The sequence below is a fragment of the Drosophila eugracilis genome, unplaced genomic scaffold, assembly GCF_018153835.1.
Source record: "Drosophila eugracilis isolate 14026-0451.02 unplaced genomic scaffold, ASM1815383v1 contig_175, whole genome shotgun sequence".
Taxonomy (NCBI): domain Eukaryota; kingdom Metazoa; phylum Arthropoda; class Insecta; order Diptera; family Drosophilidae; genus Drosophila; species Drosophila eugracilis.
The window spans coordinates 4,141-19,153 of record NW_024572588.1 but is presented as its reverse complement, the minus strand read 5'-3'; positions in this window follow the sequence as shown (position 1 = coordinate 19,153).

The window sequence follows — 15,013 nt, the reverse complement described above, 5'->3', positions numbered from 1 at the left end:
CGACGTTGGTGGAGCCAACAGCGGGCCGCCGATTAGGTATGATCGCAAATTCGAATCCTTTTTTTGATGCGAATGCCTTCAGACCGTCCTCCTGCTCCCCCAGACGGGCCCGGAACTCTTTCAGGTGGCGGTCTGCGCCGACGAAGTTGGTCGAGTTGTCGCACCACACCTTCTTCGGGATCCCGAGGCAACTCACGAACCTTTGAAAAGCCAATAAAAAGGCATCAGTGGTGAGGTCAGGCACTAACTCTAAGTGGACCACATTGGATGCAAAACACACAAACAAGGCCATGTACGACTTGTACGGTGGCTTCCCACGAATAAGATAGCTTAAGCTAATTGGTCCACAAAAATCAACGCCGCAAGTATTGAATGGGCGGAGAGCTCGAAGTCTGTCTGATGGCAAGTTCCCCATTATTTGCGTCAAGATTTGTGGCTGACAACGGAAGCAGAGCATGTACGAACGAACACTTCGGCGACATACTTCTTGAGCATTGACTAACCATACTTTTTTGCGCAGAAGACTTACAAGAGCTCGAGGACCAGCGTGACAATTCGTAACGTGCAGGTATGACACGTAAGATTTAACGAATTGCGAGCCTTTCGATAGCAACAACGGAAATTTAGCGTTGTACGGGATAGGAGCATTCAACAACCGACCACCAACTTGGAGCAACGTCGAGGAGCACCAATCTAAGCTATTTTCCTGCACAAAAGGATTCAATTTCTAAATATTCGCTGATACCGGTCTCTTTTTCCGAATTTAGCCTATATCGTCACTGAATTCGTGAGATTGGATAACTTCTACAATCTTTTCGAAAGCAAAATTCAGTTCTCTTGGCGTTATACTTTGTTCGAAAGGCGTTGACACTTTTTACACTTTCGAATGAATCGAAAAACCCACACGAAAACTCTCAGAAGCTTCAGGTGCGACGAAAAGGACACTATTTTCTGAAGCAAGCCATTAGGCTCTGTTGTAGCGATCAGATTTAACGCCGACTTGCGTAACTCCATAGACACAACTTCTTAAGCTAGTCCGAAGCGTGAGTTTACAGGCCAATTGCTTTCTGACTCGAGAGCTCTTCAACGTCGGATCCTCGAGACACTATATCCGCTGGGTTCACTTTCGTAGGGACGTGACGCCAAATTGTTTTCTCCGAATACTCTCGGATTTCCGCTACTCGGTTCAAAACGAAAACGGACAACGACGAGGGATAAGATTTAATCCAATGCAGAGTGATCTTGGAGTCAGTCCATAGGTAAACTGTACTTATTGGGCAATTAATTAGTGGTCGTACTCGATTAAGTAGATCAGCTAAAAAGTGAGCTGCACACAGCTCAAGGCGAGGCAAAGTTTTCGTCAATAATGACACTTTTAAACCTTCCGCAGTTTGAGTGCAAACGTAGATGCACGCTCCATATGCTCGCATGGAGGGAGGATCTTATAGAATACCTGACTCAGGCGCATACATACATACCGAGTATCCGTGCATACAAGTATTTAAAATTTTAAAATCAAGTCAGCTAAATGTAAAACTGATCTATTATAATCAGCCTATGTCCTATGTTTTAGCTACTTTCGGCTTAACGCTTTAGAAATTTTAAATTGGTTCACGATCGAATGCAAGGGCTGACAACGTGGTTACAAGTAAATATATATATAAAGGTAAAATCTTTATTTTATAACGTTGGTCGTTGGCCGCCATATAAGTATTGATATCTTCCTGGTCCACAGGTAATAATAAGTCTCTTCATTTTTGGGATATAGTTCTTTATTAATTGGAGCAGCAATGGTGCCGCTCCAATGATCCAATTGATTGTGTTTTTATACCCGTTACTCGTAGAGTAAAAGGGTATACTAGATTCGTTGAAAAGTATGTAACAGATAGAAGGAAGCTTTTGTGACCCTATAAAGTATATATATTCTTGATCAGGATCAATAGCGAAGTCGATTGAGCCATGTCCGTCTGTCCGTCCGTCCGTCCGTCCGTATGAACGCTGAGATCTCAGGAACTATAGCAGATACAACGTTGAGATTAAGCATGAAGATTCTTGAGGTCCCGGGACAGCGTAAGTTTATTACAGCATCCTGCCACGCCCACTCTAACGCCCACAAATCGCAAAAAACTAAAATTGCTGAAATCTCAGGAACTATTGCAGCTAGAAAGTTGAATTTCAGAAAGTATAATCTTTAGATGGCAACGCATCTTATAGTGGTACTACTATCCGGCCACACCCACCCATACGCCCACAAGGCTCAAAATACGGTTTTCGGATTTTCTAGAAAAGCTGATATCTCGGTAACTATAAGAGATAAAAAGTTCGGATTAAGCATGTAGGTTTTTATGATGCTCCCAATGCGAATTGTTCTTCTCCGATCAAGCCACGCCCACTCTAACGCCCAAAAAACCCGAAAAACCAAAAATGCAAAAATCTTGAAAACTATAAGATCTACACAATTTTGCTTAAGAGCACGTATTAAGAAGATGCCTCTCCAACTTGCCACGAAGTTGCACCCAGCCACGCCCACTCTAACGCCCACTAACCGCGGAAAACTGTGCCGTCTATAATATCATTATGAATGCCTTCGTTTGACCTTGTGTAACTTATTTCTGTTAATATCTATCGATTTACCACAGATTTTTCAAATCGGAACATTATTTCGCTGTTTATAAGAAATTAAGTTATAAGGCCTCACATGGGCAGTGACGTCACTATAAGCATACTCAACATACTTCCTCTGACAATAGGTGGCGCATTGTGAATTTCCACTAGCAAAATATTATTTTAAAATTTTGTAAAACAGTAACGGGTATCTTATAGTCGCGGCACCCGACTATAGCGTTTCCTCTTGTTCAATATTACTTTAAGTCTTATTAATGTTAAGTCTCGTAGCTGCGCTGCCCGCAGACGGCGGCAGAGAGACTGCTATTTAGATATATACTTATGTATGTTCATATGTACTTATGTACTTAGGCTATGCCCTCAGTAACTGTGAGCGCGAGGGGTATGCACATGTAGTCCGTTCGTGGTGCAATTTATGCCGACGCTAGCACTTCCTGAGTGCGTGCTAAGCCATAGCGATCGGTTCATATTTCGGCCACTTAGGGTTTATGACCGGGACTTTGAATTATGTAAACACTGCAACAAAGTGTTACAGTGTGTACCCTTTAAGTACTCTCGGTACAGGGTATTCAGGGTATTCAGTATGAGTGCATATTACATCTCCCTCCTTTTGAAAAATAACGTAATAAAATGAAGTTATTTTTGTAATAATAACCATTTTTAATTAATACAAATTTTTCTTTTTACTATTTTTTTTGTTTATTTTAATTATTTATTTTTTTATGTATTATTTTATTAGAATGAAAGAAAATGAAATAATTAAAACTATGTGTATCTATGTTTGTCTATGTATGGCCATACTAAGTGCAATTTTAAGAAATAAAGATTTTTAATCTATCCTTATGAACTGTTTGCTTCTTATTTTTATTATTTGTTATTACTATGTTATCTCTATCTCCTATTTCCGTTACTTTATACGGACCTATATATTTAGGATCTAACTTATGACCTGTCTCGTCTTTTAATAAAACTTGATCGCCTACTGATATATCTATATCTCTTACCTTCTGATCATATAGTAATTTATTTCTATTCTTATTTGCTTCTAACATAACTCTAGATCTTTTATAAGCTCTCCTTAGCATAGTCATCGATATTATATACGGGTTCTATGTTATCTATGCTATTATATTCCTTTGGTAAATTATTTGTTTTACCAAATACTAACTCATATGGACAATAGTTATGTGCAAAAACAAAATGTGAAACAAAATACAAAGTATTGAAGCCATACGTCCCAATCAGTTTTATCAACCGATATGTAAGATCGTATATACTCATTAAAGGTTCTATGACTTCTTTCTATTGTTCCAAATGTCTGGTGGTGGTGTGCTGTAGATGATATGCTTTCGATTTTCAAATATTCTCCTTTGGTAAATGCTCTTGATGCGTATGTAATGGGAAGTTGGAGACCATTATGATTTTGAGTTAAAACCGCTCCACACGCTTGCTTGCTTGCATCTGTTATTATACAGAATTCTTTAGCAAAATCTGGATATTGTAGCAAAGTAGGTTCCATAAGTTTTGTTTTTATTCGTCCATTCGTCATTCGTCCATTTAAACGGAACATTCTTTTTACATAATCTTGTTATGTGCCGTGAATAGTCGGCGAAGTTTTTTATAAAACGTCTATAATAGTTACAGAACGCTACGGAACGTCTAGCACTGTCCGCGTCGTGCGGAATTGGGTAGTTCATAATGACGTCGTATTTCTTGTCGTCTGGAAGTATTCCTTTATCAGTGCATTTGTGACCTAGAAAAGTCACTTCATGCATAAAAAATTAGTATTTTTCTGGATGTAATTTCAGGTTATATTTCCTACATTTCTCAAAAACGTCTGTTAAGTTCTTAAGCATATGTTTTTCGGAACAACCGATTACAATTAAGTCATCCATATAAAGGAATGCTTGAGAAGGTTCTAGTCCAGATAATGCAATAGTCATCATTCTCTGAATCGAATTAGGAGCTATTTTTAATCCAAAAGGTAATCGCGTGAAGCGATATGAGCCATTGCCCGTTAAAAAAGAAGTATATCTCTTGAACTTTTTTCTAGTTCAATTTGATGGAATCCTGACATTAAGTCAAGACACGAAAAATATTTAGCTCGACCTAGTTGATCCAAAATATCATCATAGGTAATGGATTTATCAGATGGTAATTTTTTATTGATCTGGCGATAGCCAATTACTAATCGCCATTTCTTTACATCTGACCCAGGGGACGGTTTCTTAGGAACAAGTAACAATGGGCTATTATATTCGGATACGGAGGGTTCAACGATCCCGTCAGAGATTAATTTTCCTACTTGCTTTTGTATTTCGTTTACCTGACTATGTGGGCTTCGATAGTTCTGTATGTAAACTGGTTCATCATCTCTTAATCTCAGTTTTTGTCTATAGAAATTGTTTGTTGATATTGATTCGGTTTCCAATCCGAATATATCTATATCGGGTGCATAAGCTGGAAAGCTGTGACTTGAACTGTCGAGAAAAGTTTTTCAAAAATTGAGATAATACTGATTTTTCTCTATTGTCAAGATTTGTTTTGACTACTTCGTAGTTCGAAAGTGATTCATATATTAGGTTATTTGTACTGACTACTTGGTCAGTGTTCGGTGTTTTAAGTAACCTTATGAAAGCGTTACTAGACGTTGCTATGGTATTTGCAATGTAAATACCATGCTGAATTTCCTGATTTGGAAGTAATACACTGTCTTCTTTTGAATTGAGTTCAATTTTTCTAATAACTTGGGATCTTGCTGGCAGAAGTACTGAGTGGTTGCCAGAACTGTGAGCTATTGGTACGTTAATTGGAAATTTTAAATTATTGGGTCTAATTATAAGCCAATCTTCAGCTGGCTTGAAGTCTAATTGACAGTTATATTTTTTAATGAAATCAATGCCTAATATTCCATCGCATGGAATAGGAAATTGGAAACTTACGATATGAAAATCGTGGGGAATTACATACTTAGTTGTTTGTATTTCAATAGAAATTAAACCTTTGGATTTGGTTATTTCTTGACTTATTCCCTTTATGTCTATAATATGGTCATCTTGAATATTATAAAAAATATCCGAATTTTCTTTTAAGACTGAGATGTCTGCACCCGTGTCTATTAGAAAGACAAGATCTTTCCCTGTATTTACATTGGTAAATGAAACGAATATATTTTGACCGAGATTAATAGTGTGAACTCTTGCTTCATTTAATTCTGAATATTTAAAGGGTTTTGGGAGTTTCCCGATGAATTTTGGAAATTTCCCGACGTGTTTTGAGCAAGTCGAACATTTCCTTGGTTATTGTTTTGGCCTCGATTCTAGTTGCCACGGCCTCTATAGTTATTTCCTCTATATTGGCCTTGTCCATTGTTATTATGTTGGTTATTTTGGTTCCAACGGGAATTGCCTCTATAGTTATTGTTTCCCGAGTTTCCACGTCCGCGTACACGTACGGCGGCAGAGAGACTGCTGTTTAGATATATACTTATGTATGTTCATATGTACTTATGTACTTAGGCTATGCCCTCAGTAACTGTGAGCGCGAGGGGTATGCACATGTAGTCCGTTCGTGGTGCAATTTATGCCGACGCTAGCACTTCCTGAGTGCGGGCTAAGCCATAGCGATCGGTTCATATTTCGGCCACTTAGGGCTTATGACCGGGACTTTGAATTATGTAAACACTGCAACAAAGTGTTACAGTATGCACCCTTTAAGTACTCTCGGTACAGGGTATTCAGGGTATTCAGTATGAGTGCATATTACATCTCCCTCCTTTTGAAAAATAACGTAATAAAATGAAGTTATTTTTGTAATAATAACAATTTTTAATTAATACAAATTTTTTTTTACTATTTTTTTTGTTTATTTTAATTTTTTTTTTATGTATTATTTTATTAGAATGAAAGAAAATGAAATAATTAAAACTATGTGTATCTATGTTTGTCTATGTATGGCCATACTAAGTGCAATTTTAAGAAATAAAGATTTTTAATCTATCCTTATGAACTGTTTGCTTCTTGTTTTTATTATTTGTTATTACTATGTTATCTCTATCTCCTATTTCCGTTACTTTATACGGACCTATATATTTAGGATCTAACTTATGACCTCGTCTCTTAATAAAACTCTCTTACCTTCTGATCATATAGTAATTTATTTCTATTCTTATTTGTTTCTAACATAACTATAGCTCTTTTATAAGCTACTTCTAATCTATATTTGCTCTCCTTAGCACAGTCATCGATATTATATACGGGTTCTATGTTATCTATGCTATTAAATTCCTTTGGTAAATTATTTGTTTTACCAAATACTAACTCATATGGACAATAGTTATGTGCAAAAACAAAATGTGAAACAAAATACAAAGTATTGAAGCCATACGTCCAAATCAGTTTTATCAACCGATATGTAAGATCGTATATACTCATTAAAGGTTCTATGACTTCTTTCTATTGTTCCAACTGTCTGGTGGTGGTGTGCTGTAGATGATATGTTTTCGATTTTCAAATATTTGCACAAGTCAATTATAATTGAATTTTTGTATTCTGTTCCCATGTCCGTAATGAACGTCTTCATTGGACCGTACTTCAGAATAAATGATTCGAAAATTGCTTTAGCGACAGTATTTACGTTTTTATTTGCAACTGGTATGGCAACTAAATATTTTGTTAAGTCACATATTAGCGTGACTACGTATTCATTGCCATTTTCTGATTTTGGTAGTGGACCAACAGTGTCCACTATCACTCTGTCGAAAACATTTATAGGTGTTTCTGTTATTGTTAATGGGGTCTTGGTATGCGATGTAGTTTTTGATTTATGGCATTTATGACATTTCCTTACGTACTCAGTTATATCTTTAGACATACTTTTCCAGTAATAGTGTCTTTTTACTTTGGCCAAAGTTTATGATATGCCAGTATGGCCTCCTTGAATTGGATCATCATGAAATGTAGACAATATTGCTTCTTTTTCTTTTAAATTTGTTATTTGGGTCACCGGGTTGAGCAGCGCTACTCTCAATGATTTTAATGTTTTATTGCCCATTTTCTTGAAATTATCTATTGAAACGTGTTCAAAGATATTTTCCCACGGTGCCACTTTGAGTTGGCTGATTTTATGTATACCGGCTTGCATTTCAAGCCTTTGGAAAAACTGACCTAGGTCAAGGACTCCATTGGTATATAAATCGCTAACATCATATCTTGCGATTATTTTCTTACCATGCTTAAGGAAACATAGCATATCTTTAATCTGCAAGGTCACTACTTTACGTACTTCGTCATTGTTTATGACGTCGTGAACGCTGGGCTTAGAAGCGTTTTCAATAGTTTGCCTGGGCAATTCTATTTCTTTATTTTCCGCGCGGAACTTTTATCTACTTTGAAATCTAGTAGTGACTTTCATTATATTTCCAGTAATATTTTGTAGCTCTTTAATGGTTATTCTTGATAAAGCATCAGCTACATGATTGTCTTTCCCCTTTAAATATTCGACTGTAAAGTCGTATTCTTCTAATTCGAGCCTCATACGTGTAAGTTTAGAATTAGGATTAATCATTGAAAATAGATATATAAGAGGTCTGTGATCCGTTTTAATTATGAAATAATTTCCATAAATATACGGTCGAAAATGTAATATTGCCCAATGAATTGATTCCTGCTCGGTGGTACACTTGTTACTTTCTCCTTTGGTAAATTCTCTTGATGCGTATGCAATGGGAAGTTGGAGACCATTATGATTTTGAGTTAAAACCGCTCCACACGCTTGCTTGCTTGCATCTGTTATTATACAGAATTCTTTAGTAAAATCTGGATATTGTAGCAAAGTAGGTTCCATAATTTTTGTTTTTAAGTACTGAAATGCATTTTCACACTCATCCGTCCACTTAAAAGGAACATTCTTTTTACATAATCTTGTTATGTGCCGTGAATAGTAGGCGAAGTTTTTCATAAAACGTCTATAATAGTTACAGAACGCTACGAAACGTCTAGCACTGTCCGCGTCGTGCGGAACTGGGTAGTTCATAATGACGTCGTATTTCTTGTCGTCTGGAAGTTTTCCTTTATCAGTGGATTTATGAGCTAGAAAAGTCACTTCATGCTTAAAAATGAGCATTATTCTGGATGTCAGGTTATATTTCCTACATTTCTCAAAAACGTCTGTTAAGTTCATAAGCATATGTTTTTCGGAACAACCGATTACATCTAAATCATCCATATAAAGGAATGCTTGAGAAGGTTCTAGTCCAGAGAATGCAATAGTCATCATTCTCTGAAACGAATTAGGAGCTATTTTTAATCCAAAAGGTAATCGCGTGAAGCGATATGAGCCATTGCCCGTTAAAAAAGAAGTATATCTCTTGAACTTTTTTCTAGTTCAATTTGATGGAATCCTGACATTAAGTCAAGACACGAAAAATATTTAGCTCGACCTAGTTGATCCAAAATATCATCATAGGTAATGGATTTATCAGATGGTAATTTTTTATTGATCTGGCGATAGTCAATTACTTATCGCCATTTCTTTACATCTGACCCAGGGGACGGTTTCATAGGAACAAGTAACAATGGGCTATTATATTCGGATACGGAGGGTTCAACGATTCCGTCAGAGATTAATTTTCCTACTTGCTTTTGTATTTCGTTCACCTGACTATGTGGGCTTCGATAGTTCTTTATGTAAACTGGTTCATCATCTCTTAATCTCAGTTTTTGTCTATAGAAATTGTTTGTTGATATTGATTCGGTTTCCAATCCGAATATATCTATATCGGGTGCATAAGCTGGAAAGCTGTGACTTGAACTGTCGAGAAAAGTTTTTCAAAAATTGAGATAATACTGATTTTTCTCTATTGTCAAGATTTGTTTTGACTACTTCGTAGTTCGAAAGTGATTCATATATTAGGTTATTTGTACTGACTACTTGGTCAGTGTTCGGTGTTTTAAGTAACCTTATGAAAGCGTTACTAGACGTTGCTATGGTATTTGCAATGTAAATACCATGCTGAATTTCCTGATTTGGAAGTAATACACTGTCTTCTTTTGAATTGAGTTCAATTTTTCTAATAACTTGGGATCTTGCTGGCAGAAGTACTGAGTGGTTGCCAGAACTGTGAGCTATTGGTACGTTAATTGGAAATTTTAAATTATTGGGTCTAATTATAAGCCAATCTTCAGCTGGCTTGAAGTCTAATTGACAGTTATATTTTTTAATGAAATCAATGCCTAATATTCCATCGCATGGAATAGGAAATTGGAAACTTACGATATGAAAATCGTGGGGAATTACATACTTAGTTGTTTGTATTTCAATAGAAATTAAACCTTTGGATTTGGTTATTTCTTGACTTATTCCCTTTATGTCTATAATATGGTCATCTTGAATATTATAAAAAATATCCGAATTTTCTTTTAAGACTGAGATGTCTGCACCCGTGTCTATTAGAAAGACAAGATCTTTCCCTGTATTTACATTGGTAAATGAAACGAATATATTTTGACCGAGATTAATAGTGTGAACTCTTGCTTCATTTAATTCTGAATATTTAAAGGGTTTTGGGAGTTTCCCGATGAATTTTGGAAATTTCCCGACGTGTTTTGTGCAAGTCGAACATTGCCTTGGTTATTGTTTTGGCCTCGATTCTAGTTGCCACGGCCTCTATAGTTATTTCCTCTATATTGGCCTTGTCCATTGTTATTATGTTGGTTATTTTGGTTCCAACAGGAATTGCCTCTATAGTTATTGTTTCCCGAGTTTCCACGTCTGCGTTTTGAACCGCGTTGTGAATAATTCCTGTAATAAAGGACAGTATTTGACTGTCCAGTTGCCTCAGTGCAACTACTTACAAACTTAGAAACGGCATCATTCATTGTATTGAATGTTCCCGCCTGCATGATATGTTTTACATTGTCAATCGTGCAGTTCTTTGTCATTGCTTTAACGGCATGCTGAGTGGAATAACTTCTTGCCAGTTCTAAAGTTAGTCCATCTGATATGTAAGATCCTTCCAAGGCTTTCGTCATCTGCTCAATTTCTTGTGTATACTGATTGGCAGTTTTGTTGCGTTGCTGTAGGTTCATCAGCTTTACTGACAATACCTCCACAGTTTCGCATTTGACGTTGCCTTTTAGCCTAGAAATCGAAAATGCGAAATTGTTGTTTCATTTCCTATTAGATTTCTAGCAGCTCCTTTCAATTTTGTTTTTATTTTTGAGACTGCGATTTGTTCATGCTGGCCCTTTATTGAGTCTACAATCTCTTATGCATCCACTTGTTAGATTCTCTGCTTTACCATCAAACACTTTTATCAGCTTGGATGCAGTTTCGTCCGTTTCGGCCGAATCTGTGTCAGGGGCAGCATCTACTGCTATGGGAGTGTTTAGTACATTCGGTACTACTATTTCTAAATCGAATCTTTGTTTGACCGATATTAGATTAGATCTGAGTCCTATCATAAGCTTAGATACTTGTGACCAATGATCTGAATTTAATCTCTTCCTGTGCCCATATATTAATATTCGCGCTTCGTTAAAGCACTTTACTAATATTTCGACATGTTTCCTCACTGTTGCCTTTTGAATTGGTCTATTCTGACTGACTGACTTATATGATTTGTTGAAATCAATTTTTATATTATTTATTTTTTCATATAGTTCGTTCCATTCCATTTTATTATGGACATGAATAAATGGGAAATATTAAAAGACTATAGGGTCGTTTCTCGAATTGTTTCTAGTTCAGCCATACTATGTGAGAAAAAGGAAGTGTAATTGAAATTTTTTTTTTTTAATTTTAATTTTTATTTCATCATTCTTTTTATTATTTTAAGTGAAAATTTAAGAAAATTGTGTTTAGCCACTGTTGTTTGTGCCTTTTGTTTTTGCTGCTTATATTTTATCCAGGTCATTTGCCCGGATCAAGTATTTCTTTTTTAGACATTTATTATGCAGCTTGTATATTTTATAAAAACAATTTGCGCACATTATAACAACAATGACTATCAAAAGAATATGGACCCAGTATAAATCAATATTACTTAATTCTACTTTATTTATGACATTGGCAGTGGAATCCACTGTTTTTATGTCCAACGTCATTTTCGTGGGTTTAATATATACTTTTATGGTATTCAATTGATTAAATTTGTAATTGCTTTTTCCTGAATATTTACTTATGGAATTTCTTTTCATTAATCTAACAGGTTTCCTACCTATATATATTTATATATTTTTTCAATTAAGTAGTATTTTCAAAGAAAAAAAAATGATTTGGCTTACATTCTTTCCAGCCTAATATTTGTATAGTTTTCAGGCCACACGCTATTCGGGCAACTTTTATATCGCTCAATTTTGCAAAGGTTGTTTTATATTATATAAAAAAAATATGCATCGCAGTGCAATTAAAAAAATTGTGCAACGCAGTGCAAAACACAGTGCCCTCACACGCAGTGCCTCACACTTGTTGATTCGGCTGCTGTTGTCCTGGGCCTGTGGGCTCAGGCGGCGCCGGTGCTGGTCATCGCACAGGCTTCAAGCAGGTTGCTTCGCAGAACGGGCTCTCCAAAGGTCCCGGGCAGTCCTTAGGACACTTCTTCTTTAATTTTGGAATCTCGGCTTTTTCTGGAGGAGGCTGTTTGACATTAATTTTTGCAAGATTTTTAATTGCAGTGTAGGTAGATGTTGGTATCTCTGTGGTTTTTTGTGGTTCAGTTTTTCTTTCGTTTAGTGCGGTTTTTATACACTTTTATACACTATATACTCCACTTCGGCATGTATCTTTACCGAGTGGGTCCATTGTAAGTCACTTCCGCTATTCAATAGCTTCAGTAATTCGGCCTTAATGGCCTTTAATTTCTTAAACACTCCACCTCATTTACCACACATCACACTCTACTCACTGCGTTTGCCTTTTGATGCATTTGTCCGTTTTCCAGATTTCCAATTCCGATTCCCATCCGAAGAATACAGTTAACAAGTCACGGTCGCCATATAACGTTGGTCGTTGGCCGCCATATAAGTATTGATATCTTCCCGGTCCACAGGTAATAATAAGTCTTTTGATTTTTGGAATATAGTTCTTTATTAATTGGAGCAGCAATGGTGCCGCTCCAATGATCCAATTGATTGTGTTTTTCAATATTACTTTAAGTCTAATTAATGCTAAGTCTCGTAGCTGCGCTGCCCGCAGACGGCGGCAGAGAGACTGCTAAATAGATATATAATTATGTATGTTCATATGTACTTATGTACCTAGGCTATGCCCTCAGTAACTGTGAGCGCGAGGGGTATGCACATGTAGTCCGTTCGTGGTGCAATTTATGCCGACGCTAGCACTTCCTGAGTGCGGGCTAAGCCATAGCGATCGGTTCATATTTCGGCCACTTAGGGTTTATGACCGGGACTTTGAATTATGTAAACACTGCAACAAAGTGTTACAGTGTGTACCCTTTAAGTACTCTCGGTACAGTGGGTATTCAGTATGAGTGCATATTACAATTTCATAATGATTGTGCATGACCGTTTCCGATTCCTTTTAAGTCTTATAATAAATATTTATTGCAATTGACGGTGTTCTGACCGTTATTTCCCACACACCTGTATTTACATTCGTGGAACTATTGGGCAAATACATTTATATATATATATACATATATATATATAATATATACATATATATATAATGTGTACATGAAAGAGTGAAAAAGCTATATTCTCTCATGTATAAAAGACCATGTAATTCCTGTAAAAATTAGTCTTCATCGACTAGTGTCTAGAACACCACGACTCCAATCTCTAACCAATCAAAAATGGTATATAAACACTTCTTTATGTATATAATCCTTCCTAATCTACTTCTTCCTCATAGGATTTCTTAGAGACCCTAAATGAATCAAAACCTGTTATTGGTTATACGAAAATTGAAGATCTATGTATTGGGTTTGATTATAAGATCACCGGATGTAAATTAAGGAAAACACCTTATGGAACTAAAATATACCTTTATTTAGCCAATAAGGAAAATGAGGATATTTGGATATTTCTACCAAAAAGTTATGTAAACAAATTGTCTACTAAGACACCATTTAAGAAATTGACTGGGAGCGGAATTTCTCATATAGTATATAAAGGAAAGGATCCAAATAGATATATCTGTGCTCAAATTGAATTTATCAATAAATAAATGAAGTAAATAAGAAATTCCCCTTATAAAAGATTGAATTTCTTAATCCAAAATCAGTCTTAGTTCAACCTCAACAAGTTACAAGTCTTAAAGTAGATGCACGCTAAACAAGTTGAAATCTTCTTGATGCAGTTTGAAGACATGTTATTCGAGCAACACCTCAGGAGGCTTAATACATTCAAAGTTTGGATTCCACTACAAACTTTGTCCTTGGAGTGATGATGATGGTACATCTAGACCAGACACATGTCAGTGTCATATGCTGCCGATATTAGAAGACGAGGCCCTTAATATTATGCTTAAATATAATATAATAAATAAACTAAACTTATTTAAACCCCACAATTTTCATATTATGCGCCTTGACCAGCTATTGTGGAGCTATCGATAAGAGACCGATCGTAGACAAAAGTTGGATTTTGTAAAACTGAATGGACGGTCACTTTGGATCTTAACAGAAGAGAAAAAGGAAAAACAACGTTATTTGGATCGAGAAGAGAAAAATTGTTAGAAATAAAAGCCATCCGTTAAAAATATTATTTAAAAAGAACTAAGAAGTCCACAAACCGGGTGTGGGGTTCGCGCAAAACATTATTTCGTCATGAAATACGCCGACATACTTAACCTGACAATAGAGGAGTTGTCCAACTGGCTTTCTGAGAAGCACGTGCCGTTGACCGGGAAGGAGAACATTCACCAGTGAAAACAATGGTTGAAGACCAGGATGATGCCGCCTTGGTGGAAGACGGAGACCGGAACGACGACATTGGCGTGGCAGAGAGCGTGGCAGATAGCAGAGCGGAGAACGTCGTGGGAAGGGAGTGCGAGCAGGAGGATCGAGGGCCAAGCGAAATGGCTGAAATCATGAGGCAGATGACGCTATATACAGCACGAAAGGACTTCGTTGAGTTAAAGGCGAAGGTTGCCGCTTTGGAAGGCAATTCGGTGGACTGCAAGCCCGTTGTTGATGTCAGGGATCTTGAGGCTAGTTTGCGCAAATTTTCTGGAGACGATAACATGTCTGTGCACGTTTGGATTCGTGACCTCGAGCTTGCTGCAGTTACGCACAGATTAAGCAACTCTCAACGTTGACAGTTGGGCAATCGGATGCTGGAGGGCTCGGCCTGCTTATACGTGATGTTCGAGAAACCAGCTACTTGGAAGGAGCTTTGCGAATGCCTACTGAAAACCTTCGGATTCC